This window comes from Triticum dicoccoides, chromosome 7A (assembly GCF_002162155.2).
Source record: "Triticum dicoccoides isolate Atlit2015 ecotype Zavitan chromosome 7A, WEW_v2.0, whole genome shotgun sequence".
Taxonomy (NCBI): Eukaryota; Viridiplantae; Streptophyta; class Magnoliopsida; order Poales; family Poaceae; genus Triticum; species Triticum dicoccoides.
The window spans coordinates 610,603,834-610,618,925 of NC_041392.1; positions in this window are offsets into that span (position 1 = coordinate 610,603,834).

A 15,092-nucleotide genomic window follows, 5' to 3' on the forward strand; every position below is an offset into this window, starting at 1 on the left:
CCCACCGCACCCTCCCCGGCCCGCTCCACCGCCGCCGAGCACCCCCATTTGATGATATTTTTTCATATTCATAAAAAAATTATTACTATTTTTATAAAAAAATATTAAACAATAGCAACAAAAAATAATAATAATAAACATACTAATGGCGCACCGCTCGTGTAGTGCGCCATTGCTATCTAAAAAAACATTCTAATGGCGCACCGCTCTGGTAGTTCGCCATTGCTATATAAAAAACATTCTAATGGCGCACCGCTCTGGGATGCGCCATTGCTATCTAGAAAAAGCATTCTAATGGCGCACTGCTCGGGGGTGCGCCATTAGTAATCTTCCCCCTATCTCTACCTAGCCCGACCCCTTCGTCCCTCCCTCTCGCCAGATCTAGCCCCCCCTCCCCCGCGAGCTGCCCCGCCCCACGTCGCCGCCGCCCCTACGTGCGCCGCCGCCCCCGCGCCCCACCACTGCAGCTCCGCCATAGCCGACGCCTCCGCGACCTCGCCGTCGCCGACAGCCTCCCCGCGTCGGCCCCTGCCCTGTGCTGCCTCTACCTCAGTCTGGGCACGGGGTGCAGGACGACGACCGCGGCCGCCGGCCTCCCCACGACCAACCGAGGCGCCCAGGAGGCCTCCCCGACGACCAATCGAGCCATCCCTTCGACGCCGCCGCCGCCAACCCCAACCCTGACCCCAACCCCTCCGGCGACCGGCCGCGCCCGCCCAGGTACCTCTCCTCCTTCCTCCTTCCTCCCTCTCCACTCTTCCTCCCCATTCCATCCCTCCCTCCCCTCGACCGTGTCTGTTATCTTTTGATGATATTTGACAGCTTATGGATAGAAATGCATATTTTAGTGTTTATAGCTATTAACACTTGCAAGTTACTGCACTGCTACCTAAATTCTGGTTAGTAAGTCTGTATCCGCCTCCTGTTGAAATTTGGTGATGTGTGTGGCTGTCTAAGTACCTACACAAAATTCCCCATGGAGAAAATGATATAGCTCCTTCTACAACATGTATAGATCAATCAGTTCAGTTCTAGTGCTGCTGGACTTTTGCACCATACAAAACTGTACTACTAGTTGAAAATCTTTACTTGAGAGAGCTTCATAAGTAGAAGGTTCCAAAGAATAAAAACCAGTACTAGCACACTAGCACAGTAGTACTGCCACCTCCCAGTAAACAGCAGGGTCTCTGATCAGCAATGTAGTTAATTAGTCAGGGCCTGAAAGCCTGCAAATGCATGTACACACAGGTAGGGAATGTAAGATGAAGCATGTACTTTACCAACTAATCTAATGGGCTGGCACAAAGTGAAAACCAAAACAATAGTTAATCAAGCAGAGGTAGATTAGATTAGATGGCAAAAAGCACAAATGTCCCTGCCTATCCATTTTTTTCTCAAGTTGAGCTGGTAAGTTTCAGATGTTCAATGATTCTGTAGGAAAAAATTGGATGAAGAAAGATGTGTGTGGCTGCCTGAGAGAAGTATTTGCACAAACAAATTATGATTAATGTGTTGATGAAATTTTGGGTTTTCAAATTGGAACCGAAAACCAACCCATACCTTTAGACTCTTTTGGAATTCCCCGAACATTTTTTTGTTTGTTCCCTTTCACTGTTTGGGGACTTTTGACTTCAGAATGAACCTTACTAAGATTCAATTAAGACTAATTAACTGCATTTGATGTCACTATATTCTATAAATAACTTCAGTTATGATCTGTACTGGAAAACTTCAGTTAACACTCATTTTTCAGTTAACTCCTTACAGTTCAGATCATATTCTGATTGTCAATAATAGTGGACTTTTAAGGCTTTCTTAGAGACAATACTAGTGGATTTTAGGCTTTTTTACATGCAATAATAGTGGAATTTTAGGCTTTTTTGGAGGAGTGTGTTTCATGCCGGACTACAGTGATGAATTAGTCAAAGGATTGTGCCTTAGGATTGTGCCAAAGCTACCCATTGTATCTATTTGCTTGTCCTTCAAATAGGGGCAAGACTGTTACAGAAAAATTACTTGCAAGCATATTGTGATTTACTTGCAAGCATATTGTGCCTTAGTTACAGAAAAATTACTTGCAAGCATATTGTAACTATTTTCACTCTGTCCTGAAGGTTTTTGACTACAGAATCTTTGGTGACCCACACTCTGTTGGTTCACACTCATTGAGTTCGCTCGTGAAGGGCCGCTGCTGCTTGAGGCCCTTGAGAGGCCCTTTGTGTCGTGATGATTTTGCAGGTACCCCGAGAGGCCCTTGAGTTTGCCGGAATGTCGATTAACTTCCTTTCCGACAAATTTGGGTACTCCATATGTCCTATTTTCAGCAAAGGTCATGCTGAAATTTTCCGTGAATTTTAGCATGACTTTGCTAAAAATCGGACATATGAGGTACTTGCTACTAATGCATGGGCCGGGGTATCTTAGTACTTAATTAAGTAGGATAAACTGCCCCTTTATTCTTGCTGTATTAAACCATAGGTGGCAATAGAGCCAAGTCATTAGTGCCAAGTGATTAGGCCCAACCTAGGGTGCCTCGGCATCGATAAACCCTAAATGATGAAAACTTAACTTGGCTGCCCCGGATGCCTCGGTGTCGATGAGAACCTAAATGATGTACGCTTAGGCTTTTAGGGTGCCTCGGCGTCGACAAACCCTAAATGATGAAAGCTTAGGCTTTTAGGGTGCCTCGGTGTCGACAAACCCTAAATGATGAGACCATGATCTTGTTCCTTGACAATAACCAACTTTTTGACCAATTTTTTTTCCTATTTAGAGCGAAACATGGCCCACAACGATGAGGCCGGTGGTTCGGGCGGCAAGCAATTCTGGGAGCTGTCCCAGGAGATGGAGGAACAACCTCACCGCTATGAGGACGCCGCGGAAGACACCGATCCTCAGCACCTGCGTAAACTGGCCCCTGCTTTGGCCGAAGAGCCAGATTCGTTTGGGGGCGGGGGACACCACCCCACAGACAAGACCGCCAGTCGTGCCGGCGCCAAGCCATGGCAAGAACGCCACAACGCTACCGGACCTGCCGGACATCCCTATGGCACAGGACCCGGACAGCCCTATGGCACAGGATCCGTACGGCGACGACAACAACGATGGTACATTTACCAAAGTTGATAAGTACTTTGCCGAACATGGGTACGCTGACGAGTTCTGCGGGCCTTTTTCTCAAGAACCCAACCAAGACGACCACGATCTAGCTGGTACGGCGGAGAAATCCAATTGCACCAGGCGTCGTCTGGCGTTTAGTTCTCAGGACATGCCTCCAGCTCCCGCCTTCACCGAGCCTCAGATAGCTAAGGTGCGAAATATTATCAGCCCCAACACGCTCAAGAAGGCGGTCCGTGAGCAGAACTCGGTCCCATTACAGGAGATCAAGAAGAAGGGACAGAAACGAAAGACTAACAAGGGCGCCGGTGCGAGCCAGCCGGCACCGAGTTCGATCCGTGCTCAGGACGGGCCACCTTCACCTAAGGATATCTCGAGGAGGGTGCATGTGGCGGGTAGGGCGATGCTACCGCCAAATATGCTAAATGCTGCAACCGGTGCTATGCGGAGTCTGCACGACAGTGTTCTTTCTTTAGAGAAGCGGCGTCTCAGAGAGAAGGATGTGGCATACCCGGTTTTCGTGGCCAAGGTGCCAGAGGGCAAGGGCTTTGTGGATGGCGACATCGGGGGTACGACCGTCCTGCGGTTTGATGACATCTTTGCTATGTTTAACCTTCATCCGCTGCACTACACCTTAGTTCGGCTGTTTTCGCTGAGTATGGAGATGCGGATCATTAGAGACAAGACCCCGGACATCGTGATAGTGGACCCCTTCTACATGCGTGCCAAGCACTTGAGCTGTGCTAGGGACCGCCAAGTTGCGATTTCACACCTCGAAGGCGTCATTCTTGCAAACCCAGATAAGGATAACTTCCTTGTGGCTTACTTTCCCGAGTAAGTCATCCCTTAACCGCCCCGTAACATATGATTTCTTAGATTTCGATCGTTCTTTTTTTCTAACATTCCGTGTTCTGTGCAGTGACACACATTGCACACTCATCGTCTTAAGCCCGAAATATTCCATGGCCACGTATTTAGACCCAAACCATAACTCCAAGATAGACTACACAAATGTCAAGAAAGTTCTTGATGATGTTCTCCCTGCCTACGCCAAATCTGGAGGCACCTTCACCAGGGCAGTTCGTAAGTACGGCAAGCACATGTTCTCACACAATATGAAGCTCTGCTGCGTCAAGCAGCCGCCTGGCGGTCAGAAGGATGCCTACTACGCCCTCCATCACATGCGGGCGATCGTAAGGGACCATCATTAACTTCTGCTACCAGATAATCTCAAAGATTGGGCCGCGAGCTTGTCGGCAGTCCAGGACGCGAACCTCAAACAAGAATTCTTTCGCATCCAGTCGGAGTTTGCAGACATCATCCATCAAGATGTCCTTCATACCTCAGGGCAGTTCTTCCTTAGATATCAACCGTACAACAGTGAGATAGATGAAATGCTACAAATGCAGGGTGACAACGACCGTGATTTCATGACCATCACGACAAACGGCGGCTTCATCCACGTTCCTGTCCGATGAGTCGAGTCGAAAGTAGTGATGTGTAGTTCTGAAACATTGATTGGCTCATGTTGTAATTATACTTTAATGAATTCGTATGTCTCTTTGGTTTGGACAGTCGTTCAACTTAGATGTAATCGATGCTATTTATTAGTAGGACCATGAATCGTGCTATTAATGTCTTGCTTTTCTCTTCCAATCCTTTTGTTGCATACTTACATATTGCTTTTGTATTGTCTGTTGTTTGGCTTGTGCATAGAGATGCCGTCGTATGTTGTGTACAAGGGTAAGGTTCCCGGAGTCTACGACGACTGGGAGGAGTGTCGGAGACAGGTTCACCATTTCAGCGGTAACAGTTACAAAGGGTACATCACTACGGTGGAGGCTGAATGTAGATACGCCCGCTATCTAGAGGGAGAGAGGAGGGAGCGTTGGAGGAACCGGATGAAGACCAGTTTGATCGCGATGATGCTCATCGTGATGACAACAGCTCTCTTCTATGTGATGGTAGTTTAGATGATTGATATCGACTTGTAATGTGAAGGCAAACTCGATACTCGCGGTCTTGAGACTTGTAATGTTTTATCTTTGTTCGGTCTTTTGAATTCGGAGACTAATATGATGAATTGTATTCGGAGACTAATCTTCTATTGTATTCGATGAATCTGATGTTGCTGTGTGTTGCTGTCTATATTATGTCCAATAATATATTTTGTAACCTGTGCAAAAATCAGAAAAGCAAAAAAAAAACCTAATATCCATACTAATGGCGCACCACACAAGACACTAATGGCGCACTGTGATCATCACACTAATGGCACATTAACTGCTGGTGCGCCATTAGAATGCCAAAGCACATGGGTACATATGGCCCCCTGGGAGGCATTCTAATGGCGCACTGCAGGCTATACTAATGCGCACTACGTGTTGCGCCATTAGAACACCAGATACTAATGGCGCACCGGTGGTACGCCATTAGAATTTAATTCTAATGGCGTGATGCCAGTGGCGCACCGGTAGTGCGCCATTAGAAGGTAAATTCGGTGCGCCACTAGCATGCCTTTTACTAGTAGTGGTTGTTCGTCCTACGGACTAAAACCCTCCGGTTTATATAGACACCGGAGAGGGCTAGGGTCACACGGAGTTGGTTACAATGGTAGGAGATCTACATATCCGTATCGCCAAGCTTGCCTTCCACGCCAAGGAAAGTCCCTTCCAGACACGGGACGAAGTCTTCAATCTTGTATCTTCATAGTCCAGGAGTCCGGCTGAAGGTATAGTCCGGCTATCCGGACACCCCCTAATCCAGGACTCCCTCAGTAGCCCCCGAACCAGGCTTTAATGATGACGAGTCCGGTGCGCAGATTGTCTTCGGCATTGCAAGGTGGGTTCTCCTCCAAATTCCGTGTACCTGTCGAATAATGTCCGGTTTCTTGTAAATGTAGCGCTCCTTGGCTTCTACGCCCAATAATGGTTGTCTTCCACGTGTCAAACGAATACGAAAAGTCAGGGTGTTTTTATATTTACACCCCCATCCACGTGAATGATCCGCCTATTTAAGGGGACGAGGATTTAGATCCAAACCACACCTTCTCCCCTCTGCGAGTATTCATCAGAGCGTATCCGACAGAGGTCCATTCTAGCATGGCCGGCCACCGCAGCTCCTCCTCTCGCCCTTCCAGCCCTTAGCCTGGAGATTGGGAGAGATGCTCCATCCCGCACAGCGAGCTAGTGACGCTCCAGACCAAGGGATTTCTCCCCCGGCCTATATGGTCCCGGTTCGAGCCAGACTTGCCACCTATAATGGCGGAGAGCAAGCGGAGAGCGCCCCCAATCCCTCCAAAGGAGAGCGGGTATGCCTTGTCCCTTACTTAATAAGAGGGCTCGGATTTCCAATTCATCCGTTTCTCCGGGGGCTCCTGGAGTTCTATGGCCTCCAGCTGCACAACCTCACGGCTGTCTCCATATTGCATATCGCGGGCTTCGTAGCCCTTTGCGAGCTGTTTTTGGGCTGCGAGGCTCATTTCGCGCTGTGGAAAAGGCTATTCTGCCTTGTGCCCCGTTCTCAGAAGTTTAAATATATCAAGTGGGCGGAGCCGGAGTGTGGCGCATCGCCGAGACCGGATATCTATCCGGAACCCCAAAGAAGGCATCCGAGGACTGGCCTTCGGAATGGTTTTATATAGAGGATGTCCCGTTGCCGGATCCTGTCCGGATCGGCCTCCCTGAGTTTGACAGTGCTCCCCTAAAGAAGCGCCTAAGCTGGCGTCCACGGAGCCCTCAGAGGGAAAGCGACAAGGATGTTCTTTACCTAATGGGCCGGATAAGATTGTTAGCTCATTCTGGACTGACCATGATCGGGGTCATGGCCGCATGCATCATGCGAGGGGTGCAGCCGCTCCAGTATAGAGGCCACCCCATCTGGGACTTCAACAGGGAGGACGACGCCACCCGCCACGGCCGTAAGGGGCCGGATTCGGCTGCCGCTCTAATAAAGATCTTGTCCGCTTTGTACAAGGGAGAAGAGGAGGAATTTCTCCGTGTCAACCCACAGGGTGGATTTTCTATGTACAATCCCCAAGTTGGGTAAGTGGACACTTTTACTTGCCCATCCGTTTTATATTCCCATCGTTAAATATTTAGTCTAACGACTTCAACGCAGGAACTGCGCCAGGCTATTAAAGAAATAAACAGCCCTCCTCCACAACCCGAGGATCCGGGACGGTCCCTCGACCCGGCCTCTCAAGAGGATCCGGACTTATCTGTGGAGCTGATTGATAGGGTGTTTCATCAATTGAGCAAGGACAACGCCTTGGTGGCCATTACGGCCGATTACCCAGGGCTACTCCCAGCCTCACAGGTAACTGAGACCGAAGTCCCAGCACTTTGAAAAGGGATCTATCCTCACGTGTTTTCGATTGCCGTATGACAACCGTGTTTTGCAGGGGAGGTCCTTGAGATGGGAGGCCGAGCCTGCGGCGTCTAGCCAATGAGGGGCGGCAAGGCCCCGCGGGCTGAAAAGAAGTGCGGTCCGGACTGAGACACCGACGCAAAGGTATAGCGCGCCATCTTATTCCCAGGTGTTATTCCTTCAAGGCATATTAACACTCGTGCTCTCTTCAGGACAAAGAGACCTCGCCGGACTATATCCAGAGGGGTTGCCAATCGCACCTCCACCAGTCAGGCTCCAAAGCCTGGTCTGGAAACGGAGGCGAACACAAGGCGCGCACCGAACGCTCCTCTGACAGAGGATGCAGACATGCTATCTGCCACCAATTCCGAGGTGGAGAGTGCCATGAACCACATGCATCGCCGGACAGTTCTTCGCGACGCTTGTTTCTCCCAAGAGGCATTGGATGCCTTTAATTCGGGAGATGCGTACCTCCATGCCGCTCAAAATGGTCTAGCCAGAGCCATGGAGCAGTATGTCAAAGACATACGGGTAAGAAAATTTTGGTAATTATATATATACGAGTAGCCCCCGAGACTTGAAACAGTTAGAATAACTGATTTAAGGATCATTTGTTATGCAGGTTCTTACAGAAAAGAATACCCTACTGTCCCAGGAGCTGGAAGAGTGCAAAGCCCAACTTGAGGCTGCACTAGCCGCGGCAGGGGAGCCCAAGGAGACCCCCCTCTGGTAATATACGCTTCGAAAGATAAGTATTTTGCGAAGTGCGGCGTGGGTGCAAATCTGACAAATGAAATTGCAGATGGCGCCGGATTAAATCCGGAAAAGCAACAACTCCTACGCCAGCTGAAAGCTGGTGAGAGTGTGCTGACAAAGGTGAGGCGGGAGAAGAACGATCTCCAAGATGCCAACACCAAGCTGGGCGTTGAACTGAAGGATGTTCGTGCCTAGATGTTGGACTCCGTTAAGGAGAATCAGCAGCTTCGACGCGACATATTTAGTAAGTGCTTAAACGAACTTTGAAAAAAGAGTTCAGCGAGGAAGTCGACTAACAGAGTAATGTCTATAGGTATGCTAACAGGTCGTCCTGCAGAGGAAATGCCCGGTTCTACGGGTGACCTTCTTCCCGAGCTCTCACAACTGCACGAGCGAGTTCGGCGGGTGATGCAAGGCATCGCCCAGGACTTGTGTCCATCCGTCTCCATGCCCGAAGCCCTTGGAGAGCTTGTAGAGAAGCTGAAGGGAGCGTGGCGGTGCTTCCGATTGTGGAAGATGTCGGCCTGCCGTGAAGGCGCCAGGGAGGCCTGGGCCATGGTGAAGACGCGGTACACGAAGGCTGACCCAAACCACATGGCCGAGGTCGGACCCGTGGGGCCCGATGGGAAGGACATCCCTGTGAGCTTAGTATACGGCCAAGTAGAATTGGCCGCAAAGTATTCCCAACAGGACTGTAAGTTAGACAGCCTGTTAGATGGTATTGAAGAGGAATACAATCAGTCAGATTGACTATGTAATTTTAATTGACATGTGTAATGCCTTCTAGCCAGATTGTAGATCGTTGGTCATGGCCGACCTTTTCGCTTCAACCTCGGGACCTGATGGTCCGGAGTGTGTCCGAATAACCTCGCGGGTATATAAGAACCGGGGTATGTATGGAGACCAGGCCTAGGGGTCATTTAGTGCTTGAACACACAAGTGCCCAACTAGTTATGTTATATTACATGGTTAGTAAGAAACATCTTCCAGGGAGAATAGTTCCGTTAGGGGTTCCTTTCCCTGGGAGGCATGCCCTAAAGTGCATGTCCATTCTGTGAAAAGAGACGCAGGAAAAACATCTAGGGGCATATAGATAAATAAGTAAAAAAGATCATCTTTAGTTCACCGACCGAATATTCCCTTAAGAACACTAGCTTTCGGCTTCACCCAGTCTGAGGTACACATCCGGCTGACTCGGCAGTAATAATCGCAGAGGTGCTCCCTTTACCACCTAGCCGAACAATCGGGAACATAGGGGTAAGCACACGAGCCAGGCAACCCATCTTGGCCAAAACTTAAGTCATATCGATGCATATAATGGTGAATAAAAGGTACATGCGGAAGTGTGACACATGTGTTGGGCATGAAGCCCGTATAAATAAGATTCTGTTTAAAGAAGCCCCCAGGTTTAATGAGCGCGGATAGCGCGTCACTTTAAAGGCTATAAGAGAGAGAGAGGGGAGAAGGAGAGAAATGTAAGACAGAAAGTATATAAAAATGGACAGAGGAAGGAGACGAACACAGAGTCCGGTGCTAGGCATAGAATCTTCGGAGACAGGATGCGTTCCATGGGTTCGGCTCGAGTCGGTTATCCGATGCATCTCGCAGGTGGTACACTCCACCAGTCAGGACTTGGTCAATTATGAAGGGACCTTCCCACTTGGGCTTGTGTTTGTCCTTTTTCTTGTCCGGCAGGCATAGAACTAATTCGCCAACGTTGTAATTTTTGGCCCGTACTTCTCTACTTTGGTATCTTCAAGCCAGCTGCTGATAGAATGCGGAACGGGCTTTTACCACGTCACGCTCTTCCTCCAAGGCGTCCAAACTGTCCTACCGATCGAGCTCGGCTTCTCTTTCTTCGTACTTGCGCACTCGAGGTGAGTCATGAACTATGTTGCAGGGCAAAACTGCCTCTACGCCGTACACCATGAAGAATGGTGTGTATCCAGTGGTGCGATTCGGCGTGGTCCGCAGCCCCCAGAGTACGGAGTCGAGCTCCTCTACCTAGTGCGTATTAGATTCCTTAAGGGACCGCACTAATCTAGGTTTGATGCCGCTCATGATAAGACCATTTGCATGTTCGACCTGGCCGTTAGTTTGTGGGTGATAGACGGAAGCATAATCAAGCTTGATGCCCATGTTTTTGCACCAGAGTTTTACCTCGTCGGTCGTAAAGTTCGTGCCGTTATTAGTGATGATGCTGTGGGGGACGCCGTAACGGTGTACAACCCCGGATATAAAGTCTATCACCGGTCTGGATTCGGCCGTCTTAACAGGCTTGGCTTCTATCCATTTGGTGAACTTATCCACCATGACCAGTAAGTATTTTTTCTTGTGGGTTCCGCCTTTAAGGGGTCCAACCATGTCAAGCCCCCAGACCACGAAGGGCCAAGTGATGGGGATAGTTTGGAGGGCGGTGGGTGGCATATGGCTTTGGGTTGCAAAAAGTTGGCAACCGACGCATCGTTGGACTAAGTCCTGGGCGTCTGCTTACAAGGGACCGAGCTTACAAGGGACCGAGCTGCAGCGTGATGACCGCCAAGTCCAGCATGAATTTCAGCTAGGAGGTTCCGCCCTTCCTCTTCGGAGATGCACCTTTGAAGGACTACGGTAGTGCTTTTCTTATAAAGCTCTCCCTCATGGACTTTATAGGCTTTAGATCGCCACACTATGCAGCGTGCCTCATTTTGGTCCTCGGGGAGTTCCTGCCTAGTAAGGTAGGCGAGGAATGGTTCTGTCCACGGGGCGATGACGGCCATTATTACGGGGGTTGAAGGTGTTATTTCATTGGTAGAGCCTCCAATTATGTCAGAGTGTTCAGTGTCGGGCAGTGCGGTTGGGTCCGGGCTGTTATTGCCGGGTTCCCCTTCCCATACTACGGATGGCTTGAACAGCCTTTCCAAGAAGATGTTGGGGGGGGGACTACATCGCGTTTTGCACCGATGCGTGCCAAGACATCTGCCGCCTGATTATTTTCCCGGGCTATATGGTGAAATTCGAGCCCTTCAAACCGAGCTGACATTTTTAGGACGGCGTTGCGATAAGCTGCCATTTTTGGATCCTTGGCATCAAAGTCTCCATTTATTTGGGATATTGCGAGGTTCGAGTCCCCACGCACCTCTAGGCATTGAATGCCCATGAATACTGCCATCCGGAGACCATGTAAAAGGGCGTCATATTCGGCTGCATTGTTGGAGTCTGTGTACATTATCTGGAGTACGTATTGAACTATGTCTCCTGTGGGGGACGTCAAAACGACGCCAGCCCCTAGACCGGCCAACATTTTGGAGCCGTCGAAGTATATGACCCAGTTTGAATATGTGCCGTACTCTTTAGGGAGTTCGGCCTCCGTCCATTCTGCGACGAAGTCGGCCAAAACTTGCGACTTGATAGCTCGCCGTGGCTTGTAAGTTATGTCGAACGGGAGGAGCTCAATGGCCCATTTTGCAATCCGGCCTGTCGCGTCACGGTTGTTTATAATATCGTTAAGTGGCACTTCCGAGGCTACTATTATTGAACACTCTCGAAAGTAGTGTCGCAGCTTCCGGGATGCCATAAATACCGCGTACGCAATCTTTTGATAATGCGGGTACCGTGACTTGCACGGAGTAAGGACAGTGGACACATAGTAGACCAACTTTTGAAGGGGGAATTTGTGTCCGTCAATTTCTCGTTCGACGACGAGCACTGCGCTTACGACCTGATGGGTTGCTGCAATCTATAGTAGCATTGGTTCGCCAATGTTTGGCGCGGCCAGGATTGGGTTTGTTGCCAAGATGGCTTTTATTTCGTCGAGTCCGGCCGTGGCTGCATCCGTCCACTCGAAGTGTTCGGTGCATCGAAGGAGGCGGTAAAGGGGTAGGGCCTTTTCTCCCAAGCGGGAGATAAAGCGGCTTAGAGCCGCCACGCATCCGGTTAATTTTTGTATTTGTTTGAGGTCCTTCGGGATATCCCATTGTGACAGAGCTCGGATCTTGGCTGGATTTGCTTCAATTCCTCTATCGGATACAATGAAGCCCAAGAGCTTTCCGGCTGGAACGCCAAAAACACATTTTTTCGGGTTGAGCTTGATGTCGTATGTTCGAAGGTTATCGAATGTTAGCCTCAAGTCGTCTACTAGAGATTCGACATGTCTTGTTTTAACGACCACATCATCTACGTATGCCTCCACTGTTTTTCCGATCTAGTTTGCCAGACATGTCCGAATCATGCGCTGATATGTTGCGCCAGCGTTTTTGAGCCCGAAGGGCATTGTGTTGAAGCAGAATGGGCCTTATGGTGTGATGAATGCCATTGCGGCTTGGTCTGACTGCCATCTTTATTTGATGGTAGCCGGAGTATGCTTCGAGGAAACACAACGAATCGTGTCCTGCGGTAGCGTCGATAATTTGATCGATGCGGGGGAGAGGGAAGGGATCCTTTGGGCAAGCCTTGTTAAGGTCTTTAAAATCAACGCACAGGCGCCAGGATTTGTCCTTCTTTGGTACCATCACCAGGTTTGCTAGCCAGTCCGGGTGTTTTATATCTTTGATGAATCCGGCCTCCAATAGCTTGGCTAGTTCCTCTCCCATGGCCTGTCTCTTAGGTTCGGAAAAACGCCGAAGATCCTATTTGACTGGCTTGAATCCTTTTAGGATATTTAAGTTGTGTTCGGCCAGCCTGCTTGGGATTCCTGGCATGTCTGAAGGGTGCCACGCGAAAATGTCCCAGTTCTCTTGTAGGAACTCTCGCAGTGCGGCGTCTACATCAGAGTTTAACTGTGCCCCGATGGAAGCTGTTTTATTGGGGTCCGTTGGATGGACCTGGAATTTGACTATTTCGTCCGTCGGTTTAAAGGAGGTGGACTTGGATCTTTTGTCGAGTATCACATCGTCCCTATTCACTATGGAGCGCAGCGCAGTCAGTTCCTCAGCCGCTAGGGCTTTGGATAGCGCCTCGAGGGCCAGTGCGGCTGTCTTGTTTTTGGCGCGGAGTGCTATGTCCGGATCACTAGCGAGAGTGATGATTCCGTTAGGCCCGGGCATCTTGAGCTTCATGTACCCGTGATGGGGTATTGCCTGGAAGATTGTAAACGCTTCCCGCCCTAGCAGAGCGTGATATCCGCTATTGAACGGGGCCACTTGGAACGTGACCTCTTAGGACCTGTAATTATCCGGCATGCCGAACACCACATCTAGTGTAATTTTTCCTGTACAGCGCGCTTCCCGACTGGGGATTATTCCTCTAAAGGTTGTGCTGCTTCGCTCAACGCGGTTCCAGTCTATTTCCATTTTCTGAAGGGTTTCCTCATAAATGAGGTTCAATCCGCTGCCGCCATCCATGAGTACCTTGGTAAGACGAAAGCCGTCCACTATTGGATTGAGGACCAATGCGGCTGGTGCTCGGGCTGTTCAGAATTTAGGTTCATCACTGGCGTTAAAAGTAATAGCGGTGTCACTCCATGGGTTTATTGTTGCTACTTGGTAGACTTCAGCAAGGCTGCGGAGTGTTCTTTTTCACATATTATTTGATGCGAAAGTCTCGAAGACTGTTAATACCGTACTGGTGTCTCTGGGGTGGCTTTCTGTGGCTTCTGGAATTAGAAGATCTTCGCCATTTTTTGCCACCTGCCGGAGTATCCAACATGCTCTAAGGCCGTGAGTTGGTGTGGCGCCCTCTGCACTGTGAATTTTATAGGGTCCATTAAGCCATCCTTCTAGTACGGTTCCATGCCCTGTAGAGGGCTTTTGCTTTTTGGTATTGAACCCGGGTGTCTTGCGATGATGCACCCTTTTATTTCGGATTGGGTTTGTATTCAGGGCTGGATTATCCCAAAATTTTATTTCGGTTTTCCAGGCGCTTTCCATCGCATAGTACTTTCGTACTATGGACGCCAAGTCAGTGAAGCGTGTAATATCACGGCGACTTATGGCGTTGAGGATTCCCTTGTCTGTGCAATTATTGCAGAAGAATGAAATTGCGTCTTCCTCGCGGCAGTCCTTTATCCTGTTCATAACCAGGAGGAATCTAGCCCAGTAATGATGTACTGTTTCTTCGGGATCTTGCCTAATTTGGGATAGATCGCTTATGTACGGGTGGGTGGGTGGAATCAAATCCGAAACCTCACCCTATCTGAGACCCAGGGGCCAAGGAGTTTCCGAACTCGGAAGTTTGGATTCTTAGATGCTGTCCAATGAATCTAGCCCATCGCCTGACTTTAAGTTCAGGTCTTGAGTGATGTCCTCCCCTCCGCGGGTATCCGGCTTGGAGGGATCGGGAATCCGGACATAGCTAGTCCTTAAGATAGATGAAGGGTCGCCGCACTGTCCCTCTACCACGACAACGTGATGGGTGACCTGGGGAGAGTTAATCTCTCTTCTCTCTCAGATCGGGTTTAGGCCGAATCTGGTCGTAATCCGTAGCGACTCCTAGGGCGGCGAAGCAATCCAAGAGCTTGTTTAGGGAAGAGAGCTCCATTGGATCTAGCTGCACGGTGAATTCCGAGCTGACGTGAAGATTGCTTTTGATGACCCGAGAGGTCATCGTCGGTGCAGCAGCCGAACGGGCGGTCATAAGGAAACCACCTAGCCTGAGAGTTTGGCCGACAGCCAAAGCTCCCTTAGCAACGGTGCCGTCTTTGAAGACGGGATGAGGCATCCTTCCTGATGGCGACGACACAAAGGAACTCTCAATGAAAGCACCAATGTCGGTGTCAAAACCGGCGGATCTCGGGTAGGGGGTCCCGAACTGTGCGTCTAGGCGCATGGTAACAGGAGACGAGGGACATGCTGTTTTTACCCAGGTTCGGGCCCTCTCGATGGAGGTAAAACCCTACGTCCTGCTTGATTAATATTGATGATATGGGTAGTACA